Source organism: Mercenaria mercenaria, chromosome 2 (genome assembly GCF_021730395.1).
Source record: "Mercenaria mercenaria strain notata chromosome 2, MADL_Memer_1, whole genome shotgun sequence".
NCBI lineage: Eukaryota > Metazoa > Mollusca > Bivalvia > Venerida > Veneridae > Mercenaria > Mercenaria mercenaria.
Window position 1 is genome coordinate 82,926,809 of NC_069362.1, and position 13,592 is coordinate 82,940,400.

Here is a 13,592-nt window from a genome sequence, read left to right on the forward strand (position 1 = left end):
AGCTGCAAATTTGTAGTAAAAGGAGAAGCTGGAAGTCAATCACTTTGAATTGTTTAGAGTTTGAGATAGTTTCCACCACAAAATTTAATAATTATAACCATCTCACTAATTCACATGGGCATAAAATATCAACAATGGATGTTCAGTTAGTAAAACATCTGACGGAGAATCCTGGCAGCCATTTTGAATTTGGAAAACTGTCAGTCAAGCTATATCTAGTGTTCAAGTGAAATAAGGGCTCTATATCTCATGTTTATGAACTTTATTCAATAAGATTTTCAAAGTATATATGTCTAATACTAAGACCGCCCGTGCGATTATCACGGCTATACCCGAAACCGTGTGATTCTCACGCCGTTTTTTTTTCAAAGGATGTGGCTTTGATGCACACGCCCGATTCGATACGCGCCTGAATACACAATTATTTATACCCGTTTATGCAGAAAGCATTCCTGAATAATTTTATTTATCATATTGGTATATATGTCTAAAACTAAGACCACCCGTGCAATTCTCATGGCTGGCTATACCCGAAACCGTGTGATTCTCACGCCGCCGCGTAGTTATCGCAAGATACGGAAATCTTAAGACAATTTTAAATATGAAATACTTATTTATTACTTTTTCCATTTTATTTTTCAAAATATGTTGCTTTGATGCTCACTTTAGAGTTGCTACGCACCTGAATATTAAGTAAATAAACGAATAAACTAGAAAATGTTTTTGTAAAAAAGCGCATGTCTCCCCCAATGCAAAGTCCTATAGGCAAGAAGTCAATAGGGGTCAGGAGCGAAAGTCAAAGAGACACTGATGGTTGGCTGCAATAGGGATCATCTACTTGGCATGTCCAGTCATCCCGCTAAATTTCAACACTCTTGGCCTAGTGGTTCTCAAGTCACTGTTCAGGCTCCTGTGACCTTGACCTTTGATCAAGTGACCTCAAAATCGTTAGGGGTCATCTACTCTGCATGTCCAATCATCCTATTAAGTTTCAACATTGTAGGTCAAGTGGTTCTCAAGTTATTTCCACAAAATGATTTCACATGAACAGGCCACTGTGACCTTGACCTTTAATAGACTGATCCCAAAATCAATAGGGATCATCTACTCTGCATGTTCAACCATCCTATGAAGTTTCAACATTCTGGGTCAAGTGGTTCTCAAGTTATTGATCGGAACTGGTTATCAATGTTCAGGCCCCTGTGACCTTGACCTTTAACAGAGTGACCCCAAAAACAATATGGGTCATTTACTCTGCATGAACAATCATCCTATGAAGTTTCAACATTCTGGGTCGAGAGGTTCTCAAGTTACTGATTGGAAATGGTTTTCCATGTTCAGACCCCTGTGGCCTTGACCTTTAACAGAGTGACCCTAAAATCGTTAGAGGTCATCTACTCTGCATGGCCAATCATCCTATGAAGTTTCATCATTCTGGATCAAGTGGTTCTCAAGTTACTGACCGGAAATGGTTTTCAATGTTCGGGCCCCTGTGACCTTGACCTTTCACAGAGTGACCCCAAAATCGTTAGGGGTCATTCACTCTGCATGACCAATCATCCTATTAAGTTTCAACATTCTGGGTCAAGTGGTTCTCAAGTTATTGACCGGAAATGGTTTTCAATGTTCAGGCCCCTGTGACCTTGACCTTTAATAGAGTGACCCCAAAATCAATAGGGGTCATCTACTTTGCATGTACAATCATCCTATGAAGTTTCAACATTCTGGGTCAAGTGGTTCTCTAGTTATTGATCGGAAATGGTTTTTCATGTTCAGGCCCCTGTGACCTTGACCTTTGATGGAGTTACTCCAAAATCAATAGGGGTCAATTACTCTTTATGACCAATCATCCTATGAAGTTTCAACATTCCGGGTCAAGTGGTTCTCTAGTTATTGATTGGAAATGGATTTCAATGTTCAGGCCCCTGTGACCTTGACCTTTAACGGAGTGACCCCAAAATCAATAGGGGTCATTTACTCTTCATGACCAATCATCCTCTGAAGTTTCAACATTCGGGGTCAAGTGGTTCTCTAGTTATTGATCGGAAATGGTTTTCAATGTTCAGGCCCCTGTGACCTTGACCTTTGACGGAGTGACCCCAAAAACAATAGGGGTTGTCTACTCCAGCAGCCCTATAATCTTATGAAGTTTGAAGGTTCTAGGTCAAATGGTTCTCCAGTTATTGTTCGGAAATGAAGTGTGACGTACGGACGGACGGACGGACAGGGCAAAAACAATATGTCTCCTGAGGGAGACATAATAAATAAATACCCCGCAAAAAATGCCTAGTACCCGCCCAGGCCCTGGATGTGATTCTCACGCCGCCGAGTAATTATCACAATATACGGGAACCTTTTAAGACAAATTTTAATATGAAATACTTTATTAATTTTCTTTTTTTTAAAAATATGTTGCTTTAGTGCTCACACCAGAGTTCTTCACACCTGAATATGAAAAAAATACGCCATTAAATGCTGGAATTATTCTTGAAAAAATTAATACATCGTACTTGTATTTTATAAATGTCTTAAACCAGGAAGGTCTAATACGTATCAGTTGTTCCAGCTTAGACTAACAACGTCCGTTTGATTTTACCGGCCACACGGCGAACCGCAAAAATGCTAAGTAACCGCCCTGCCCTGTTTATTTTAATGAATCAACTCGTTAAACATTTGATTTTAATGCACTACACGAAAAAATTACTTCGAAATTTATTCCACAGGATGCTGTGTTGCCACGCAGATAATTGCGCAATACAGAAATATATATTTTCTTTAAATATAAATAAATATATTTTCATTCTGAATCATTTTTGCATTATATAGGTACTAGTATATCATATATACCTACAATTACGCCGCCTGCATAGACATTTATCGTAGTTACAGTATACTCCTGACTAGCCGCCCATGGATTTTATAAAGTTCGTATCAGTTACTAGCCGCCCCTGGATTATCAAAGATTGTATCAGTTCATAATATTCGGTTTAAAAATAAATGTACGGACACGTATTAACACTATTCTTAAAAGGTCTGAATCATTTTGTTTACGAAAAACAAACAAAAAACACACACACTTTCCTTTTTCTTAGATTTCTTTATTTCTTTCAAAAAAGGAGAGCATGCAATGCTATAATTATGTTACCACGCACATAAACAGTCCGCTTATAGAGAGCATAATTGTTTTCCTTATACATTTTTTTTACCAAAATACCATTATATTTTAGTATGCACGCACGTGTTTTCTCCATCATTGTCCGCCTCTGGATTCCTAATATTCATATCAGTCCAATTCAGATAAAACATTTTAACTATTCTAAAAAGAAAGACTTAATGTTATTTATGAAAAAAAAATCCCATTGTTTTTCAAAGTATGTGGCTTTGATGCACAACCCCGAATTGATACGCGCCTGAACACCCAATTATTTTACACCCATTGATGCAGATATCATTCCTGAATAATTTTATGTATCATACTGGTATATATATATCTAAAGCTAAGGTGGCCGGGGAGTGCAGATTTGCGAATTCCACATTGACGTGTGGGTACCAGTGTTGAAATATCCACAGAAATCTCGTTTTTGCTTATTTTTCTTTGAAACTACTATGGACCATTGCAGATACTATAGACTACATAAAGACGACTCTCCGGTCCTATGCACCTGTCGCTTTCCACGCCAGATGTAGTGAAAATCGGCCAAATCACCCAAATTTTATAGACCAAAATTAGCCTAACCGGGCCTCACTTTGAACTCTGCCATTCATCCATTTTATATTTTTAAATCCAATTTCGTAGCATATATGTATAGTACGAACATAGATGCATACCCAGGTGGTGTGGAATATGTCTGCCAACCACCACTTTATTTCCCTAATGTTCACTTGAAAAAAAGTGTATTGATGACATCCGCGCGTCTGGCCGACTTTTTGTTCTGATATTTATGTTTTAGCCTCAACCGGAAGTACGGAGCTAGGAATTTTAAAACACCCGCCTTGTAGAATCATTAACCGTTCCTCATTCCCAAGATATATTAAAGAATTAATAATGATAAATAACCAGTAGGATAGGTATGCCTTTATATCTACCCTGTCCTGTTTATACAGAAAATCAACCGGGGCATAAAACTACGAAACCGCTCCCCTGCCACCTAAGACCGCCCTTGTGATTATCACGGCTATACCCGGAAATATTACCACGCGTGTGATATTCACGCGACACCAGACGTGAAGCTGACCTGGGTACCGTTTTACAAAAAAATCTTACGATAAAGTGGCAGGGGCCAGTTTCGCATTTTGCCCAGGTACGTTTTTTATATAAAATAGACATATGTACTTTAAAGGAATATAATTGTGACGTCGTCTTTGAAAACCGGTCCAGATGCGGCATGACGTAATATCGAGAAGCGACGTTTAAAGTTCTGTATCTGTATCTGTATTAATACTCGAAATTATCTCACTAACGAGCAAAAATTATCGAGGGTGTGTGTGCGCTTGATATAAGATGTTAATCGCACGATCTTAGTCCAAGAGAGCATGTTTGAATATATCGTTTTTAGTACAAGTAACAGCTGAGTCTGGTATTGAGTTCCAATGTCTGTATTACATGTCACTTGTTTGCTTGATTTAAAATTTGATCTTCGTTGTTGCCGTGGGTTATATTCCAGGAAATCATCAGCGGGGATGGCCATCAGGTCGTAGACGATCTTATGTAGGAATGCCAGGCGCTGGTCTCGTCGGCGCTCCTTTAAGGGTTTCCACTTCAGGTCACGCATCATGTTAGAAACACTACTTTTGCGCCTATAATCGTTAGAAACGAAACGCGCTGCGCGCCTTTGAACGTAATCAATATATTACAAGTAAACTTCTTCAGCAAGGCTACCGTTATTACAAATTGCGAAAATATTTTACTAAATTTTATTACCGTAATTCTGATTTAGTTTTAAAATTCAATAGTAATTTAAAGACACTTCTGCGAGAAGGTATTTCTAAACCCGTTTTTTATGGGGATGTGGTTTACAAACTTCGTAAGATCTTGGGTCATGGTAAGTTTCCAAATGTATTTGGAAAGATTATCAAACGTTTTATTAAAAGAGGTTACGACCCAACTGTTTTGAGACATACTGCATGTTTAGTGTTCAACCCGTTTACAGTTGGACACTACGCTTCCCTCTTTGATTGCGTCTGACGGAAGAGGGGGAGGACTCTATGATGAGCAGTTTTTAAATCCTACCAGGACTGAACTGTTTTGATATTTGTCTTCTGACCTGTTTCGTCGGGCCCTTAAGGGTGTTTCTCTTCTTGCTCTGTCTTCTGAAAAGGCATTGAGTACATACGTTTTTGGTTCTTAAGGTTTGCTTTTTATATATTTATACACGAGCATTTTTGTGTTTTACAAGCCATGCCTTTTTGTTTCCATTACGTGTGTTAGAGATTCACCTGGAGGGGATTACTTTTATTTACACTGTCCCATGTCTTTGGAACATGGTGGGGGTAAGAGTGAGGTTACTGTTTCCGGTTTCGGATTTTATCAGGGAAGCATGTGAAGTTTACTTTTGTTTAACTACCTTTTGTTCAACGATGAAGGGATCTGAGATTTGTAATACTGTTTACTGATTTGGTAAGTACTGTTTATAAACAGGTGTTAATGTAGATTCTCTAAAATATTTGAAACTTTCACTCAAATAAGTCTGTCTTTTTACCCGGAAGTGAATCTAAAACATACCGAGAGAAATTTATGAAATTTATCTTGTGGCCACTTAACACAGATGATTTCATTATGCCTGTGTATTTAATATAAAATGGCCAGTTGGGTTGTCACAAAGATTATTGAAGGCAGGCAGCTTCTTACTCAAGGTGACCAGGATTCATCAAATTATTTCATTGTCCATAGTAAGCATTAGTATGGAAAAATACAAAATACATGTAGCTATGATAATTAATAAATTTGATGCAGACTTATAGATGCCTGCCTATGTCACATCATTTCTCGAAAAGTCCCCTCTCACAGTAGTAGCCAAGGTATTTTAAAAGGAAATATGTAGATGTCCGGTAACCGCACGCCTACCCTGCATTCTAGCTGTCCGGCAACAAGACGACTAGCCTCTCCACGAATGTTTTTTTAGCTGTTCGGCGATCATTTTATATATGAAGACTGTAATGAATAAATTTATTGTATCATTTGTTTTTTGGCATACTAAGGTTTGAATATTCACATATAAGGCTTATCCAGACAATATTTTAAAATAGATTACCGGACGCCTAGAAAACCGCTATAGGATAGGATAGGCCAGGCGTCCTGTTACCGGTTGGCTAAAACACTGGCTAGGTTTCTGGTTACCGGATGTCTAGACGCTTCCATTTATGAAATGGTAACTGTTTTTGCTGTGGGTCTCATAAGTCATGTTATTTCTCTCTGGTGACTACTCTCTTTCCATTATTGTTGATTCAGAATGTTTTGTAACAGGATGATTTTATATGGATAGTGGGAATGTATGCTATTTAATGATTTTTTTTATGATTTTTTAAATTTTTGAGCCTTGCTGTGTGTAAAACAATTTATGATCTTTTAAAAAATAGATTCATAGTATAATAACTTTTAAAGTATTTTGTGGTAAGTTAATGAAACCTTTCACAATCACATTATTAATTAAGTATTCAGTTTTTGATTTTTAGTGATGTTTACAGTACATGTAATGTATCTTCTTTCAGATAATATTCCTTGTTCCTTTGATGGTTCATTCCACTACAGTTGGTTCATATACCCTACAACAGCCGGGAAATTGGTCTGTTTACTTTAAGATCTGAAGAAAATGTAACATATTTTGGATGTGCTTTTAGTCCAGTAAAAATACGAAATTATAGGGGGGGGGGGGGGGGGGGGGGGGGGGGGGGGGGGGGGGGGGGGGGGGGGGGGGGGGGGTGAGGAATTTGCACAGAAATGAATTTTGGCATGTGTGCTCTATAACATATTAGGAATGACATATCAAAAATCTACCAAAATCCAATGATGCAAATACCCTATTGTTTGGGTAAAATGTTGAAAAATTGAAACGAAAGTGCGAATTTTTGGAATTCCATTATAGCTTCATATATACTTATCTAAACATGTCAAACTTGTAAAGGATATAAGCAGAGTCTATTACCAGTCACCGAAAGTTATATTTGAAACAATATATATCCAATATGACTGCCAAATCCAATATGGCCACCATAACTTAAGGGAATTTCTTGAATTGATTCATAGTATGTTTTATACTGCATCTGAGTGTGTCAAACATTCATATGATAACAGAAAAGTAAAACAACGTTCATAACACATAATCCCTACAGCATTTTAATCCAATATTACATCATATATCCAATATGATTGCCTTATTTCCAATATGGCCGCCTAAAACAACATGATAACCGACAATTTTAGCATTATCTTTATGAAATGGGTAACAAGTACCCTTATAGAAACAAAGGTAGCGGCTAGCAAGCCAAGCTGCTACCTAGTCACTTCTATTGTTGATAGCAAGAACTAGTAGCAGGAAAGAAGCAGGTGGTAGCGAGTATCTGCTATGTACCTGCTATCTACTCACTACTAGTAGAGACCCGCCACTTTCGGTATCAAGAACCTGCTAGCACAGTCATTAGGTAGCGACAAAGCGATTTTGGTGGCACATAAGTCTAATATAACAGCAGCTACCTGCTACCATAGATATAAGGTAGCACTCAATATGCTGTCATTGTGTAGGCCCCCTAACATTTACCATGATATCACAATGTCTGTAGGTGGAAATGAAATGTTCAGTGTTTCGGACATGTGAATAAGTTGCCCGATTCAAATGTATAAAATGTTATCTATTCTGATTTACTCAAGAGGGTGAATTTTTATTTTCACGCAGGTAAGAGTCTCTCTGATTGTTAGTTGTTTTATAAGAATGTCTGAAAGTCAAAAAACATTGTCCAAGTTGAATTCAAGATGGCGCTGCTATGTTGTTTCATCCAGGTATTCCAGAAACCGATGTATTTTCAAACCCGTAAAATATAAATTTAGTTATTTTTTGCTTCTGAAGTCAATTTTACAAAACAAGAGATGAGGGCATATGCTGTTCTAGTTAGGTTGAGTGATTTACATGATAAATAGAAAAACAAAAACTGTCTTTTGATACAAGTATGTTATCAGGTCTCGGCAGCGCATATCAGCCTCGACCTGATAACATTAATATCAAATGACAGTTGCCTGTTATTTTTATCATTGATATATCAATACAAACTTTTCTGTCAATGACAGCTCTATGAAGTAATATCTTGATCTAGTCAATATTATGTCTCCAAATGTACCAGTGGTTTATATTTTGTTAATTTTCACTTCTGTTGATTTTAGGTCTGTATTTTGAGCCAGTCTTTGGAAATTTACATTTATTTAGCTCACCAATATCTCGGTGTGATCAGGTGAGCATTTGAGACTACATTCGTCCATAATCTGTCATCCTGTCATCTGATCATAGGCATAGACGATTTCCTTGTGGACACTCTAGAGGCCATATATTTTTGCAATCTTCATGAGTCTTAGTCATGATATCTAGGTCAACCTTTTCAGTTCTGAACACTGTGGGGGTAGTATATTAATTATTTTTGTGGTCCAATCTTCATGATACTTTATTATATTTACCCTGGGTGGATTAGATGACATTCACGAAATATTCTACAATAATCTCAAGGTAGCAGCTTGGTAGCATGAAAAGGTAGCAGATAGGTAGCGGCTACAAGTATGCAAGAAAACTAATATGCATAAGTAAGTTAAGTAGCAGGAAAAGGTAGCAGATAGCCGCTACTATAAAAGCAGGTAACAAGTAGCAGCAATTGAGGCGGTAGCAGGGAAAAGTAACAGCTAGCCACTACAAGTAGCAGGAAAACTAATTTGCATGCGAAACACCACCAATAGCAGCTAGCGGCTACTGGTAGCAGTGTGGTAGCAGCTACTTAACTGCTAGATTTACCTAGCTGCTATTGGTAGCAAGAGGCCAATTATTTCTGTAAGGGTAATAACTAAAATTCACAAAAATTATATTTTAAGAAGTTATCACACTGTATAGCTTCACTTAAATGCTACATGGTATTGTGATAGCTAGTATCTCTACCAATACAATATCAATTCAAATAATCAAACAAATCCTAATTTCTGAGCTTTTATTTTTTGTAGATGTAGTGAACTTTAGATTGTCAAGTCCTCTGCATGTGAACTACATTCCAAACCTACTTTTCTGCAATTATATGCTAATGTTTTACACCTCGTTACCTGGGCCCAGTTGTTTGAAACTTTAACGGGCGATTAAGCTAATGGTTAACATTTAGGGTAATATTTCAACATTTTAGAAGACTTAGTAAATCAAAGTTATAGATTAAGGAATATGAACAATAAAATGTCCTTACCACAAAATCAAAACATCATACTAGTGTTTTCTACATTATTTAATATTCTGGATCAAAAGTTAACCAGCAGTTAGTTCAACAGCCCGTTATATTTTTTAACAACTGGACCCTGATTGGCCTACAGCAAACAACTTTCATGACAACTATTCCGTCTGTTCGACGTGCAGAGGACTTAGTTGTGATAAATCGTTTGTACCGGAGTTTAGATCTGCCTAAATCTTTAACAATCTAAAGTTCGGTAGTGGGAATTCAGTTAAGTTTAATTAGATCACTGTAAGAGGTCACAGGAGAAACAGCCAATCAGAGAGGAGGATCCCAATCACCTGGCCAGGAGGACTAATCATCGACGAGCAGCATTGTTTAACTTCCAGACTCCATTGAATCTACAACTGGATCTATTTTGTATCACCAACTGAAATCCAAGGCCATCTTGGGTACTTATGACTGCATTGTATTTATATCTGTCTGTTAAACCTCTTCCGCCCCTAAAAGGAGTATCGGACCCGGTATAGTGATGGCCATTTTCGCTATATTGGTGCAGGAAGGTCTAATACAGTTGTTCCAGACTGGTGTCAGAAGTGGGATAAATGCAGCATCCATGTTGTCTATAGCACACATGAAACTAGGAGAAAAGTTAGATACGTAGTATCTGCATTATTGTACAGAGCACATTGTGAGTTCTAGAAACAGGGCTGACTACATTATCCATTATTTCTAGGGCATCCAAAGAAAGGGTAAGTAAGGTATCTGATTTATGGCATAAGTCATATGGGTACTAGACTTGAGGGTTATTAGGTATCCACATTGTCTAAATTGCACGTTGCTTGAGCAGAATGGTAGAAATAGTATTTGTATTACTGGCCATCTTGCTTTGGATGTTGGAATTAGGGTTGATACGGTTGCCGTATTTTCTAAACTGTAGGGGCGCGCCAAGAAAGGTTAAGTCAATATCTGCACTAACACATATAGTGCTAATATTATGAGTGGATACTCTGTTTCTGTTTCTGTTTTGGGTTTAACGCCGTTTTTCAATAGTATTTCAGTCATATAACGGCGGGCAGTTAACCTAACCAGTGTTCCTGGATTCTGTACCAGTACAAACCTGTTCTCCGCAAGTAACTGCCAACTTCCCCACATGAATCAGAGGTGGAGGACTAATGATTTCAGACACAATTTCATTTATCAAATAGTCACGGAGAACATACGCCCAGCCCGAGGATCGAACTCACGACCCCGCGATCCGTAGACCGACGCTCTACCTACTGAGCTAAGCGGGCGGGTCTATGAGTGGATACAGTCTCTTAATGATCTCCAGTACTAATCAACTTGTTTGGATTAAATATGGTGTTATCCCTACCAGGCCTACTAGCATTAGTGGTGTCAGCAATATTACTCCCACCATCATCTGATACAGTCATCAAGCTGGTTACCGGTCAATGTACTGCTCCTCTGCAGATACTCATCACTGATTTCCTCAAGACTAATGTCTGGACACAGTGGAGAACTAACAGCCCGAGAGCTATTTGCCTGCTGTCCTCAAGGTTTCGGACATTTGCCCAGCACAAGAGCACTACTCTCATTCATCTCCCCCCCCCCCCATTTTACTACATCTACAAAAATAATAGCTCAGAAATTAGGACTTGTTTGATTATTTCTTAAGAAATAAAAGGTAACATATAATCAAATAAAAGAATGCATTCATATCCGCATGCGTACTTTCCTAAGTGTGTATTTCAGAGCCGTAGGAACAGTCGGGGTGCCCCCCCCCCCCCCTCCAATAATTTGACTGAATATGGTAATTATCATAGCAAATATAGCAAATATTTTGACAGCGAGTCAATTTTAGCTGATTTTCATAATGTGTGCACCCATCCCACCAATCTGAAAATGCTTTCTACGGTCCTGTATTTGACTTTGAAAGACATTTCATATAGTTATTCTTCAAGTTAGAGAAATTAATAGGGTTCCAACCCTTTTCTTCCAAATCTGATCCACAAATTTAAAACAAAAATATTTGCAACACAGTTAAAGAACTTTAAAATGCACTATAAAATTGTATCAAAGGTATTTCTGTGTATCTTTTTATACATGCAATGTTAAGAAGTCATTGAAAATGTTTAAGCTTAAAAATTCCAATTTACTCATAGATATAGGCGTATTATCAATATAATTATCAATATTATCCAGAAAATTGCGGTTTTAGATACAGTTTCCAGCTTTTTTTGCCCAAAAAAATCATATATTGCATACTTGGATTTTGGTAGATTTTTCACTATAGACTCAGCACATGTTGTAGAATATGAAAACACGAAAACCATTTCTGTGCAAATTTTTTCCGTTATTTGCATTTTTGACACTAGATTTACTGGACTATTTGAGGAATCAGGTAAGTAACATGCAGCTAATGGCTCCTATTATAATTTAAATGCAATATATTATTTAATAATACCTCTGTCTAAGTTTTGTTGGAGCGTATACAAAATAAGTCTACTTCTACACTAATGATTTGTACAATGTATGTACATTTAGTACTATGACTATTGAATGGCTTAAACTGACAAAACTGGCATTATTGAAATTCAATTTCAACAATCCACTTTTGAGGAGGATCAGTTTGTGAAAAGTCTTCATTACATTGGCTATTAACCTGAGAAAAGTCTGTGGCACTCAATAAGTACATGGATAATTTGAATGCTTAACACTACATGTACATGTGTATAAGTTGATATCTTATTTAATTGTAGAAGAGTTCTAATTAATAGGAATTTTGATTAATTATTTGAAGTAAATCAATTTTTTGTAATTTAGTTTAATTGTAATATGATTATTTTCAAATTTAATTAACCCATTCTTGACTTAGACATTGTGATGTGATTGATTTTCTTTTACCAGTTTTATTGCACCAAGAATATGGATTAGAATGAAGGCTGTAAAGGTTCCTGAGATACATGAAGATAACAGATACTTTTACCAAAGACTTTTAAATCTTTTTTCAGGAAGGCAAGTGTTTCCTCTTGTTTATGAAAGCAACTCAGTTGGTTAAGGGGCAGACAACTTGTGAGCGTGGTACATCACTACCTGTATTGGTATTCCATTTTGGCAATGCTGCTAGCTAGAATAGAAATAATATCTTGCTGTGGTATGGTCTGTGGAGAGTTTTACTAGGTAACAACCATTTTTGATAGCTGTGAAAACAGTGTATACTTTTAACCCTTAGGCTGAATGAGGCAGCTATGTCTGCCTTTGCAACCAGTCCAGATCAAGATCAACCTGCACATCTGTGCAGTCTGATCATGCTCTGCAGTGTTTTATATTTAGTCAGCAAATTTTCTATGAGAACCCCGTATAAGCTATAAATGGCACTGTCTCTATTTAAGGTGGAGTGGTCCATTATGCAAATTTAGCAGGTTAAGGGTTAACACAACAAATGCAAAAAATGTGTTTTAGAACATCCTATTTGCAGTAATCAAAATCTACAAATATACTGACAGCACGCTGTTGTCAGTCTGTTTGTCAATATTTTAGAGTATTGGTTGTAAGAATCATCTTTTATCAAATAGTGATAACTCTGCTTTTATTAAATAAAGCGACTCCCATGTTAATTTTTTAAAATAAAATGTTTTACTTATTTGTTACAGGATATCACAGATTGATTGATTGAATATTCAACAATGATCACAGACCATGCAAAGTTTGAATCTGACTTGCACTTTTGAATTTAGAAGAATCTGTGGAGGGTGACTGCTGAGACCTTTAATAATACATGATATTGCTGACACAGTCTGTCAATCATCAAAGAAAGGTCATAACATTGCACAGTTGGTCAACAATGATTTAAATACTGTCACATTCTACCAGTGGAGAAATATCTTATCACAATATTTTAAACTTTTGAAGAAAATAACCAAGTATTACCACTTTACCATGTCTGCAGAAACACCTGGATTGTTAGTGTTAAAAGTGACAGTCCAGTTGAGACAGTTAACTTACTAAAATCTAACTCCCCCTTGCCAAACGAATATTATTGACATGGAATGACACAAGCCTGACAATGGTACCTGTATGAACTCCTAAGAGAATAGTATTTGTCTGAAAAGTCAAAGGATTCTGTTTGTCCCAAACCACTTGAACTGAAAACTGAAATTGTGATTGACGAGGATTTTTCTGAGAAC